General features: G+C 38.4%; 1 long non-coding RNA gene across 1 annotated transcript in view; it reads left to right on the forward strand.

Moving 5' to 3' along the window:
* Positions 1–838: 838 nt before the first annotated feature.
* The window catches only part of LOC139827945 (uncharacterized), a 58,046-nt gene continuing 46,236 nt past the window's right edge, over positions 839–12,648 (forward strand). The window contains exon 1 of the long non-coding RNA XR_011739086.1: positions 839–900. This is a non-coding gene — a long non-coding RNA (uncharacterized lncRNA). The remainder of the gene's footprint in view (positions 901–12,648) is intronic.

Raw genomic sequence — 12,648 nt, forward strand, 5'->3', positions numbered from 1 at the left:
CATGTTAGGAGGCAGCTGCTCTTCACAGAGCAGAGATGTCTTCTAAATACATCTGTAAGCTAATCAGTAACCCTACAGACTCTTCATGGCTGGCTTAAATCTAAGCCTGGTTAAGCCAATGACTGTATTTATTGCTCACGAAACTCAAAATATAAACCAGGTTTTCTATCTGAGTGTGTGTTTTTTCCCTATTAAAATCAGGAAAGCCTTTGCTGAGATGACTACAGGCAACCCAGAAGTTTATGGCTAGACCTCTCTGTCAGGATGTGGGTGCACCATTTTATATTTTCTTCTTGGCATTTTGCACTTAACTCTTCTGGAGCTAGGGAGCTCTGGCAGTAACAAGTAGATTAGTTTTAGAAGGGTTATTTCTCTCTGATCAGTCCACCCCAGGTTGTATAAAATATATTAATATTTAGTAGAACAGTGAGAACATATGAATGACTCTGTAACCAGAACTTTAAGGGATCTACTGTGACAAAGGAAAATCTGGATTCCAGTTGCTACTTCTATTAATGCTTAACTGTATTATACACTAGAAAAGATTGACACATTTCTTTCAGTCTTGTTATTAGAGACTATATTACTAGTATGTTGTACCTCCCTCTCATCACCAAGGATGTTAACAGAGCTACATTGCTTTACTTTTCAGTGGCTGCTCAAGAAGAACAGGCTTGGCTATCTTGGTATGCTTGATTTACACATCCAAAGGGGCACTTCAGTCACTGTGTCTAACTAGCAAATGGAGATTTTTGAAACTGGGGACTCAGTTGACAAGACAGGTTTGGAAAATCTGAGCAAGGGAATTATTTGCTGATGTTAATTTCATTTCATTCACAGAAACAAACCTTGTACTGCTTGTATCCTGCTTGGAGTCCAGGAGGTATTAAAATCTTTAAGGTAAGGCACGGTTATGCTGAATTATTCTAGTTGTTCTTGTAAGAAGTTCCATGTAAATTAAATATGGCACTAAATCGTCAGTCTCACTTTGGATTGGGTAAATCTGAGGCTTTGATATTGGTATTTAATGTCAACATTGAACATTCTTCCAAAAAGAGGGCTGCACTTCTTGCATATTATAACTAATTCTGAAAAGCAATGTAGTAGTTAGTTGAGAGAGAAGGAACTGCAGAAGAAATGGTTTTCGAACAGACCTGTCTTGCTTGTTAAGGGGACCAAGAGCTCCAGATGGGGCCAAACTGCATTTCATGGTTTCTGGAGTCTCTCATCATCCTCCATAATAAATCTCTCTGACAGTCCTGGCTTGTTGCTACCTTCATATTTAGGATAAGTGCTCTAATCAGATGCTTACTGTTATGAGCTTTTCATTAAATATTTTCCAGTTCTTTCTCAGGGTGAAATTGTTTGTGCTTTTCCATTTTAAAGATGGCAGAACTCTACAGGTAGTTCTATAACAGAAAAATATATTTTGTAGCAAGTTTATTTTGTTGGTGTGTTGTTTTATTTGGTTGGTTTTAAAATTATTTTTAAATTTGGGGGTTTTGTTTTTTGTTTTTTTTTTTTTTTTAATCTCATTCTGCTTTGGTTTGAGACAGACTAAAATGAGAGTGTTCTAGAGATTCATTTTTCAATATGTAAAGGAAACTGACTGAGTGACTCTAAGAACAGATCGGCTGCTAGCAGTGTAAATCGAAATGGTACTCTCACAAAACCAGCCATAATGCAGAGAGAAGTGTGTGTTTTTCATGCCACTTGATCAATTTCAAAAAAAAGTTTTCTTCTTGGTTTTAAGAGTTATTTGAACTTGAGAGAAGAACAATCTTTACAATATTATCTTGAAGAGTAGATTAGTGCATACTGGGAAATGTGTAGACCTCCCTAGTGCTCCAGGACAAATGAAAGCAATGCTATTAATCTCCTTACCTTGCAGAGAGTATCACTCATCCATCATCAACAATTTTAAGTTGTAAGATAGATGTTGTCATATCAGTAATAGTATTAGCTAAGTTATTCTTCTGTACATTAACTAAATTCATCATTTAGTTTACTTAGAAGAATAGCTTAGGGGCTAGCCTTTGCAACGCATACTCACAAACCAAAACAACTGATGCCATATTTTATTTATTAACTCTCTTTACTGTGTACTTCTTGATGGAATTTTTATGCTTGAGAACTATGCTTTTATTAAGATACATAAAAATAAATATTCGTAGACAAATATAACAAGTCTTCAAAATACTACTAATGCTGTAAAACCTAATTAAAGTTTCCAAGTAACATAAAAGAATTAATTTCCAAGTCCTAAGCCCTCCAATGCATGGAAGTAAATGGTCAAGGACATGACATATTTTTAGGCTGATCTCATGATGTTTATGCAACTTAGCTGAAAAACACATCCATTTATATTCTTCAGAAATTTGGTTTTGAAAATTCCACATTTTGCAGCCTGTCCCATCCTTTTCACACTAGGTGTGTTTTTTCTCACTGCCGGGTTGATCTCTCCCCTTGCTCATGAGATGAGCAGGTGTCCAGGTGAACAGCTTGGTTTCTGGCACAACTTCAGAGAAGACTTTCGGAGGTCTCCTTCTGAAACACAGCCCCATCAGATACATTGAGGCAGGGGAGTAATGTGAGCTTAAATTGAAAAGTGGACCTCAACACAGGCCATTCTCAAGAGCCATCAAAGTGAGGACTGAGGTAGGTTTTGCAGGGCAGAGGTCTGGAGGACAAGGTCTTCACTTAATCCATCAATGGGATCCAGTTAGATGCAAATCAGAAACTGCTTTGACACCTTGAGGTTAACTGTCAAAGTATTTGCCTTGCTTTTGAGTTTCTCCATCTTTAAGATAAGGATAGTAAAGGAACTCTCACTTATCTGTTTCACAAAGGTTTGAGGAGATGTGTTAGATTGCATAGTGCAATTTGAAGATGAAAAGCAGAGAAGCAATGTTAACTGAAATTAATTTTAGTCCATACAGGGATGAAACTTAAGTAAATAAAGGATAGATGTGCCACACTTTTGATAGATACAGTATGTGGAAAGTTTAATACCCTTTGAATGTTTCAGAAATCAAATCTCAGTAGTTAAAAAAGTTCCAGCTCTTTGTTTCATTTTTTCCCCATCAGTAGAAAGTGACAACAAGTTGAAGTATTATTCCAATAATATTCTTGTTTATTGTTCTTTATAAAAGGGCTTCTGGCTAAATTTTCATTACATTTTTTATTTATCTGTCAACTAATATATATATCATTACTTTATGGATGCGCTAAATAAAATGACCCACTTAAAACTTTTGAAGACTATGTGAAAAGGCATCATATGCTGGAAAGTTGTATAAATGTTGTATGCAACAAAAGCAAATCTCCTTTTTTCTTTTGAAGGAGAATGGGAAAATAATACATTGTGACTGGTGACATTTCCCTATGCTACCATCTATTTGTAACATGCTTATTTAAAGGCTGCTTTAGCCATATCCATTCATCTTTTCTCCTGGGTCAATTATGCTGTTCGCATTCAAATCAATCCCTTAATCAAGCCCGTTGATAATTGCAGTAGTGCAAGGGAGTTATTTATCATAGAAATGTAATGAAGGCACTTTGTTCCAGTGCAGCCAAGTCTAATATTGTACTGCCACAGTGGACCATTTATGCATATATGTGTAGTTTATTTTCCTAATCAACAGTCTCAGACACAGGCATGCTTGGATCTCCTGATGGGTTTAGATGGGCAATGTAAGAGCCTTAAGAGCACTGTCTTCAGGGTTTGCCATATTGTCCCTTGGCATTGCTAACTACGTGACATTTCAATAAACTGTGTAGATGCATCTATCCTTCTGAAGAGAAACAACTGGAATTAGACCTTGCATGCGCTCATTAAATATACCTTACCACATAGTGTGGAAGTGAGAAAGGAATGGGGTCTCGAGTGTAATTCAGACCTGGGCAGAGAATTAACTGTAGCACTGCAGGGACTTTCTGAAATTTAAATTATGTCCTTGCTGGTAGAAGTTTGTTATGCTAGGACAGGCAAAATTATCATCTGATCCATCTCCATGAAATATACTGGAACTATGTTATCTATTATCACTGAAAAGTCATCAGTTGTGTTTAGGAAACTATATTGCTGTCCAAAGGCCATTTTGTTACTGACTTTAGAAATTGTTTATTTCAAAAACCTGCTTCTCCCTCCAAGGGATAATCTCTGTAACTAGTGAGAATGCTGTTGTGTGCGTGATGGTGTGGGGATGTAAAGAGGTAGGGTTTGTGGGGAGCGATAGTACTTTCTGTTAGATTAAAATATATAGCCAGAAAAAGCTTACTCATTTTGTTTGGATCACTCGTATGTTTCCAGTCTGAAGCTGACATGGCAAGCTTTAATCTGAAGATAGTCCTGCAATATTTTAGCTCCTTTATAGGAGAGTTGAAATGAACTCAGGTTTTTCCTTTCTGGTAAAACCGTTCTAAAATCTTGATTTATTTTTATTTTCTGCTTTAGTTTTAAGAAAGCATTTGGAATAACTATCTCTTGTTTAACCTGCTATGAAATTTTAACAGAAAGATGTTTATAACTGTCCTTGTCCGACAAAAAAAAAGAAGTATTGCTTTATTGAGGTTCATGACCTTTAACTGTAATTCGGCTGTAGTGAACTGAAGGACATAGAGTCATAAAGCCAATGTGGCTTTGCCATTTCTGGCTCCTCTGGTTTTCTTCACGAGGTGTGTTATGTGGGTCAAGCTGGCACAGAGGGCTGGGTACAAGCGGTTCAAAATGGAACCTGTACATCTTTTGCAACAGCTCTTGCCCGATTTGTTGACTGCACAGCATGATGAAAAAAAAGGATGAGGAGGAAAATGCCTTTCTCCAAGTCTCATCTGATGAGAGTAGTAACTCTTGACTCCAGGTTCCACATGTAGATGATGCCAAAATATCTTGCAGGTTCTGGTGCTCATCTTTTCCTCTCTCTTCTGCTGTAAGAGGGCTAATTAAATAGGGCTTGCCTCAGTTGCATCCTCTACCAGTTACCAAAGTGTATGTAACAGCCAGAAAATTTTGGTTCCTTATGAAGGAGTTGAGCAATGTTCTTCAATATTTCAGCTAATGGCATTTTGTATCTGGATTCCTTAGTGTCCTTTCAAAATTTCCCCCTGCAGCTTTAATGCTGAACACTGCGCTCTTTTGCATGTAAAAATGTTGTCCCTAATTAAAAACCATTATTGTAGATAACTTCTGTTCTGGGACAGAAAAAGCAAACAAAACAAACAAAAAAAAGAAGTAGCCAAATTCTATAAACGGAATGAGGTTCTTCAAAATATGTTGTCATGTGTAACATCAGAACACAAGCTTAAATGAATGTGGTGAAACTGAGCTTACAGATATTAATTCAAAATAAATGTACATTGAAACATTTTTTGATGATTCACTTTATTAGTGTGTGCTTCTTTGTGCAGCCAAGCCCAAAATAGAACTGTATTGAAGTTTTATACATCACTTAGTGGGGGTTCTTTGAACTGCCATTCAGCTCAGAAATGTTCCCTAACTGCCTCAATTCCAATTTCCTTTTATATTTCAATTCACCAGGCTTCAACCCCCTTTCCCCTGCCATGTATTCTCTGGGGATCCTAAACAATCTACAAAAATTTCATTTTATTGCCCTGGTTATAGTGTTATTTGAGGCTTGAGATTGGTTAGGAGCATCCCAAGTAAAATACTTAGCAAGTGCTGAAACTTCAACACAGTAGTTAAAGCACTGCAGATGAAACCCAGGGTCCTTAGTTTTACTGTTCCAGAACAAAGATGAAATTCTGCTGAATTTTGACTTTTCTGAACACTTATCTGCAAGCAGCCTAAATTTAAACACAGTTCCAGGTTAGATATATATGTGTTATCTCTGCTGAGACAGCTCAAATAAAGGAGCTGTTAAAATACCTATTCACATGTATCTTTATGGCAAACAAGAAAAACACTAATTCCCCTGACAACCTTTTATGACAATTATGGTATCAAGTAGAAAACCTGGATATTGATGTGACACCTGAGCCTGACTTCTCTAATCAGCTGGGACAACTCAGTACTGTCTTAATGACAGGTTTTTTTTCCCTAGTTTTTGTGCCACAGAGTAATGAGCAATGCCTGTATTACTAACACAGAACACAAACAAGGGCAGTTGTTGGGATTTCAGTGTCTCAGCTGCAACCTCGTGACCTGGTATGAGCGCATCTTTTGAGTCAGTGGAATATCAGCCAGCTCTAATACCAAGCTGGGACTGTAAGCTACCTTAAATTTACATCTAAACCTAAATTTTGTGAAACTGCTAGGAAAAAAAAAACTAGGTTAATTAGTTAGTTGTCTATAATCACTCTTCTGGTAGTATCAAACACACTTCAGAGATTACTGACAGGGTTCAAAAGCAATGTGCTTTCCTTGGTCCAAGTGAACAAAAGCACAGAGCTACTGCTTTGTCTTCTTTCTTCTCATGCTCTTTCCAGGCACTGTCATGGCCCTGCAACCCTTTCCTCCTATGGCCTATCTGGATAACTCAGTTATTCTATCAGAAATTGCAAGTATTGAAATCACTGTCAATCGTGTGCATTTGACAACAGCTTTGAACTCATGACGCACTATTACTTTAAGGACAAGAAAAGTTCACTTTCAGCTGGGTAATGTGGTATCTTTTAAGTATCAATTGATTGAAGTCACAACTGTTTGTTCCTAAGAGTAACTGTTTTTAAGATGGCTGGGCTGAGAAGATGATTGGAAGTTGTTAGTTGCTGCTGATGGTCAGGATTTTATATTGCCAATTGGTAATGCATTTGTGGGTATCACGTATAAGGAACTGGGAATAATAATATTATTTTAATTCATTATTGCCCTCCTTTTGTAGTGATAGTTCTAGAACAATCTGTGAATCATTTGAGATACTTTCACTTCTGAACTGTGGTTGTTTGCTATTTATGCAAAATAAATGCCATATCGCCAAATATTGCTTGGGTCCAGAAATCAAATCAAGACAGAAGGCAGTAGCACGTGGCTTGATTCATAGAAAAGCGTAAGGTATACCACAGAGCAGCAGGGGCTTGCTTCATTGCTGCCTGGAGTGAATGAAGTGCATTACAAGAAAAAATCATATAAAAATTATACCAATGTTAGAATATTTTTAAAAATAAATAATCATACATTGACTGTGCTCCTGCACACTCTGGAGTCATTGATGTGTCCCAGTATCTTTCTTCGCACCACACCAGCTCCTATATTTCAGTTTTGTTTGTGGCAGTACAAACATCTGCAGGTTGCTGGTCCTCCCAGTCAATAGGGTATAAAGTGCTTTTTGGAGACTGTGACTCTCTGAACTGTGGTTTGCTGCATTCATTGTAGGGGTTAGGATCCCTCAAGGAGCCTAAATTGTCCTCAATCCCAGATCAATGGCTGTCAGCACAACTCCGGTACTTGGTTATGCCAAATGGAGCCTAACACCATCACCGCGACTATTGGAGACAAAGGAACTACCTGTGGAGGAAAAATAGTAATTTTTCATAATCCAGTACCAGTTAATCAGAGACAGACAGGTGATGTGACTAGTTATTGTTGTTTTATTCTTCAGTTTATTTGGTTTTGTTATGAATATTAGAATAGAATGTAAAGCATTATAAGTGGTGGGAAAACATGTATACAAATTTCAGTTTGTACCTCTGATCACAGTAACGCTCGCACTTGATTAGTAGTAGTCTGCAAGAGTTTAATATTCTGTTATTATGTTAATCTCCTCTTACATTTTCATGGGCCATAAATCAAGTGTTTTCTCTGCACTTTTCAAACAGTAAGGTATAGAACTGACAAAACCACATTGTCTATAGAATTTCAGGAGAGGTTATATGATGCCACTAATAGGCTAGCCATTTCACGATAATTTATTGTTTATAAGCAGTAGCCTATTTATTTTTTCTGCCCTGTACCATGAGAATTAACAACTTTGGCTTGTACTATATATCACCGACAGAATAAACCCATTTTCACAATAGCATTGTGAAAGTAAGTTAGTTAAGAATGTAAGTAGGTTAAAGTTACTCAAGTTTAAGTAACTCATTTTTCAGGTACTTAAATATTGGTAAATATTGGCAGGATAATAATGAAGTGTGGTTTGCGATTCGGGAAACTGCAGTAAACCAATTCAAAGAGAACTATGTCTTTAAGAAACATCTCTGTGCACTGTTCTCAGTCCATGATGCTTAATCCAAGATGAACTCTGACTTCATACTTTAGTATGTACTTGTTCATCAATTATCCATTTCACCTGGGATTAAGCTCTGCCTGCACTATAAATAATATGTACATTCATGCAAAGACATTTTAGGTCATTAGTAACAATTGAAAAATAGCATCATAATAAACTTCTTTAAAATTGTTATCAGGAAACACTTTGCTAGCTCAGCTGAATGGATTGTTTATAAATATAATCTGTTGCTTTTTTTAACCATACCATTGGAATGATTAACTTCAGTTTATCCTACCTACCACCAATAGATTAAAGTGACAAATTTAATGATTATTTGGAGGGTTTACCTATTTCCCATCTACCATGTCTTCTCCCCGCCCCATCTCTGACTCTTACATGTACTTCTGTCCCTGCTGAATGCCTGGGATCACCGGTGCTCCTGCTCTTGCTCTTCCCTCTTGCTGCAGCCAAAGTGGGAGCTCTGTGCTCATTTTGTTTCCCTCTATGGCCTATGAGCTCCTGAGGAAATGCAAGAACTGGAGGGAGCCTGGGCTGGAGAAGCCTGAGTTCCTGTCCTTTCAGAGGAAGGGCAGGCAAACAAAACTAAGAACTACTTCTTGACACAACATGCAGTTAAATCGGAAATTAATGTCACAGAAGAGTTAGAGATATCACACATTTTTCATGAGGGTGAAAAAGAGATCAGACAAATATGTGAAGGAAATACCTATTTCCTCATTTCCTAAATTCAAAGGTCACATCTTTGCTTTATGAAATATCTCAGGTGAACACTGCTAGAAACTGACAAAGCACAGAAGAGAAATATGACTCTGTGCTTGATTTAAGTCCTTATACTTCTTTATTATTGGAGACAGTATCCTGAACAGATTTTTACTGTGTTTTAGAACAGGCATTCTTAAACTCACAGAAGCAAGAGTAGAGCTTTTTTCCTATCCAAGTCCCTTCTCAGATCTCCTAGAGCAAAAAATCCCAACAGACACAAACACAAGGAATGTAAGGGAGATGGGAGAAGTTCTGACAAAAGAATAAGTGAATGTATAAGATTTTTAGAAAACAAAGAGCCTTGCATTATCATTTTATTTGTATGTATGAGGGAACCTTCACTATGGTTAGGGAAAACCTGACACTAAGATGTTTCTCAGTGATACTACTGCAAGTTGGACCTATTAAAAATATTTCTGTTCAGATTTATGAGGTTTATTCAGGTTTGTACAAAGAGGTGGTTATGCAGAATGGACACGTGATTGCTTTGCTCTGTCTTCCTGTGCCAGATCTCAGCCCACCCAAGAGGGAGGTGATGGTTTGTGCTTCTTTCAGATACCCACACGCAGTCCTCTCTGGGTCAATGCTAATGCAGAGAAGCTAGGTCACCCTGAAATCAGTGTTTCACGTATTGCATATCTGTTTTTCCATAGGGAAAAGCCCTTTTTGTTTACCTGAGGTATTAGTTACTTTCCCTATGACTAAGAGGGTTGTTACAATACCTTTCAGTAAATGTTAGCCATCAGAAATAATTAATATCAAGCTCAGTGGAGAGCACCTGGGGAAAATGACCTCTGAAATGCTACGAAATGTTTCTGTAAAGTGATGGGTAAATACCTTGCCTGGATAATGAACAGGAGAAAAGCAGTTCATGCTGTAGTATCCATGGGTCATTCTTTCATTTAGAAAAGTGGAAGGTAAGGTTACCATGTCTTTGAGGTAACTGTTGATTGGCTTTTGTGCTTCTTAATATAACAGGTCTTCCAGGAAAGCTCACTGAATAATCTTTTTGTCTACACAGAAGATAATCTGACATACTTAAATACATAACCCACTTTTTCCAGGTTTCCACTCCCAAATAATCTAATGTTAGGAATATTTATAGGAAATGCTCACAAATACGGAGCAAAAAGTTAAATCGTCTTTAAAGTAAAATTAATTAATATTAGGTATGTTGCTATTCAAATCAGATGACAGATATCTGTTCCAAAGCCATGTTTGCTTGTAAAAAAATCCTGTAAGGCTGTGGCCAGAGAAAGTTTCTGCTCACTGTAGGAGGTACTTGTTTTGGTTTAGCAGAGAAAACCATTTGGTAAAAAACAAAGTCCCCATTTCACTCCACTCTGCCAGAGGCACTCAGTGAGGGTGGGTTTGATTCCTGTGAGGGAGGAACACACGTTTGTGGTGGTGATTGCAACACCATCTTCTGAAGACATACCCCATCCACCTGCATCTCTCTGTGCTGAATCCCAAGCCCCTGCTGCAGTCAGCAACTGGCCTGTTCTCCCATGTGAGAAGTAATTTGTCTCCTTGAAACCAAATGCAGCTTCCTATACTTTCATTTGCCTTTTTGCTGCTTCTACCACATGGAGGTGGGCTGTGATGGCCATTTCAGTGTGTTGTAAGAGCATGGGAAATGGTCACGCACCAGGACCAAGATAAAAAGGGGCTCGATGTCACCCCTTGCACACCCCCAGCTGCAGTCATATTGAAATAAATGAGGTTGATAGAAAGAAGAAAGATATTCCTAGCCTATATATATACACTGTATTTTCCAGCTCAGCTAAGGAAATGGTCCATGTTTCTGAACAGTACCTCTGTTTCTGACACTGACAGAGACTAAGGTTCAGGGACCTGGAGTCAAATACTGGGCAAGCACTAATCCATCTGTCAGGCAAACCCCTGTTCTCCTCCAAACATAACTCCTCCATTAGCTCCATTTCATCTCATCTCACACACTTGCACACTGTCCACACCTGCAATTCCTGACCAACAGCTGCCAGTCCTTTTCTCCTCCTTTCCCTTGCCTGCCCACAGCATCAAGGAGTTGGCTGAGTCGTGCCACTTGCAGCCTTGGGCCTCCTCTAGAGACACAGAGGACAATTGATGCTAGCTGTAACCTCCTGTAAGAAAACAGAATTGCCATCTTTCCTAGAGCCGGCATGATATTTGCCTGGGACACTTGGCAGTGATTAGTTGGGCAACTTTATTATCCCATCCACACTAAGTAAATGAGGTTCTGGTGGTCTGTGCTGCATGGCTCCCAGCATGACACAGCAGTGATTCATTGGCATTGTATGCGTAAACTGCAGGGACTCCTCACCCCAGAAGAGATCACATAATTCATTTAGTGGAAGTCTCGTGTGCCCTGTAAATGCACATAAATCTGGACACAGGCAGTGACATGGTTCTAGAGAGGTTTTAAATACATTCAGTTGAAAACAGAGTTAAGTGGCCATACTGAGAACCATTCTACTATACATAGCATTTATTTTGCAGTTTTGGCTTGGCCTTGGGACTTAGAGCAAACCCAGGAGTGACATTGTGGTACGTGGCCTAAACCCCAACACTTTTATGCAGGTTGTGATTCTCTTTGTATTACTTCTGTGAAGGCGATACTCTGAGAAATTCCAGCTAGGATAGCAACGGGGCAGAAATACGGTTTCTTTCCAGTCATATCAAACCGAGGTCTGATTCATTCAGCCATACAACAGGAGCAACCCTTTTTATGGAGGCCCTGTATTGTGTAGATCCTTAGGCCATCTTTTCTCCATCCTGGTATAGCAGAGATGTAGCCAGTGTAACAAGGTACCTGATGAGAGAAAACACATTTCTGCTCATGGTATTTCCAGTTCTTAGAAATCCCTGTCAGTGCTGTAGCAAGCGATCACTTCCATAGTGAAAGACAGCATAACTGATCTATGGGGATGTTTGAAGTCACAAAATCTTAGCATTTTAATTTCCAGCAAACCTGTTATCTTGAAAGGGCGTGAGAGTGAATGATGGAAAACAATGCAGACGTGGCTGCTTTTGCTGAGACTGAACTAACAAGAACATTAAGTATGTTTTGCTTTTCTGAACATTGTTTTCTTTATCAGCTCATGGGAAACTCAGTACTCCTGAGGAATAGAGTTAGTTCATTGCTCCTCTCGGTCCACATGTGCAGCGCTGATGGAGATAGCTGGGACGTCTACCTGCAGCAGCAGTGCTGAGAAATTTCAGTGAAATCATCCCACCAAACACACAGATGAACCATATATCTTCTCTCAAATAGAGAAGCTTCATTTACAGTTTGGGAAAAATAATCTAGCATAGCTAATCCATAGATTCCCCCATTGTTTGGGGAAGCTTGATATTATGATACTGTGAGGATATGCTTTTGCCTAGTCTGAATCTTTGCCCATGCAAATGTTGGAATATTTGGATTAGATGAGTTTCCATACAGGGAAATGCTATAAATTCCCATCCCCTTTTTTTTTTTTTTTCCTAAAATTTGGGATATGTAGATTTGAATAAAGCCATTAATGCTCTGAAATGACATGTTCTGGAAGGTTTTACTTCAATACTTATTTATGCTGTCAATCTTTCATTTAAAAAAAAAGCCAGGCCCAAGGAAGTCTTTGGTTATTGTTGATTGCTGTGATCAGCAGCAGATTTGTGTTTCCTGTCAGCTTGGTTTCCCAGTTCACTGAGG

Source organism: Patagioenas fasciata, chromosome 4, assembly GCF_037038585.1.
Source record: "Patagioenas fasciata isolate bPatFas1 chromosome 4, bPatFas1.hap1, whole genome shotgun sequence".
In the NCBI taxonomy this organism is placed as follows: Eukaryota; Metazoa; Chordata; class Aves; order Columbiformes; family Columbidae; genus Patagioenas; species Patagioenas fasciata.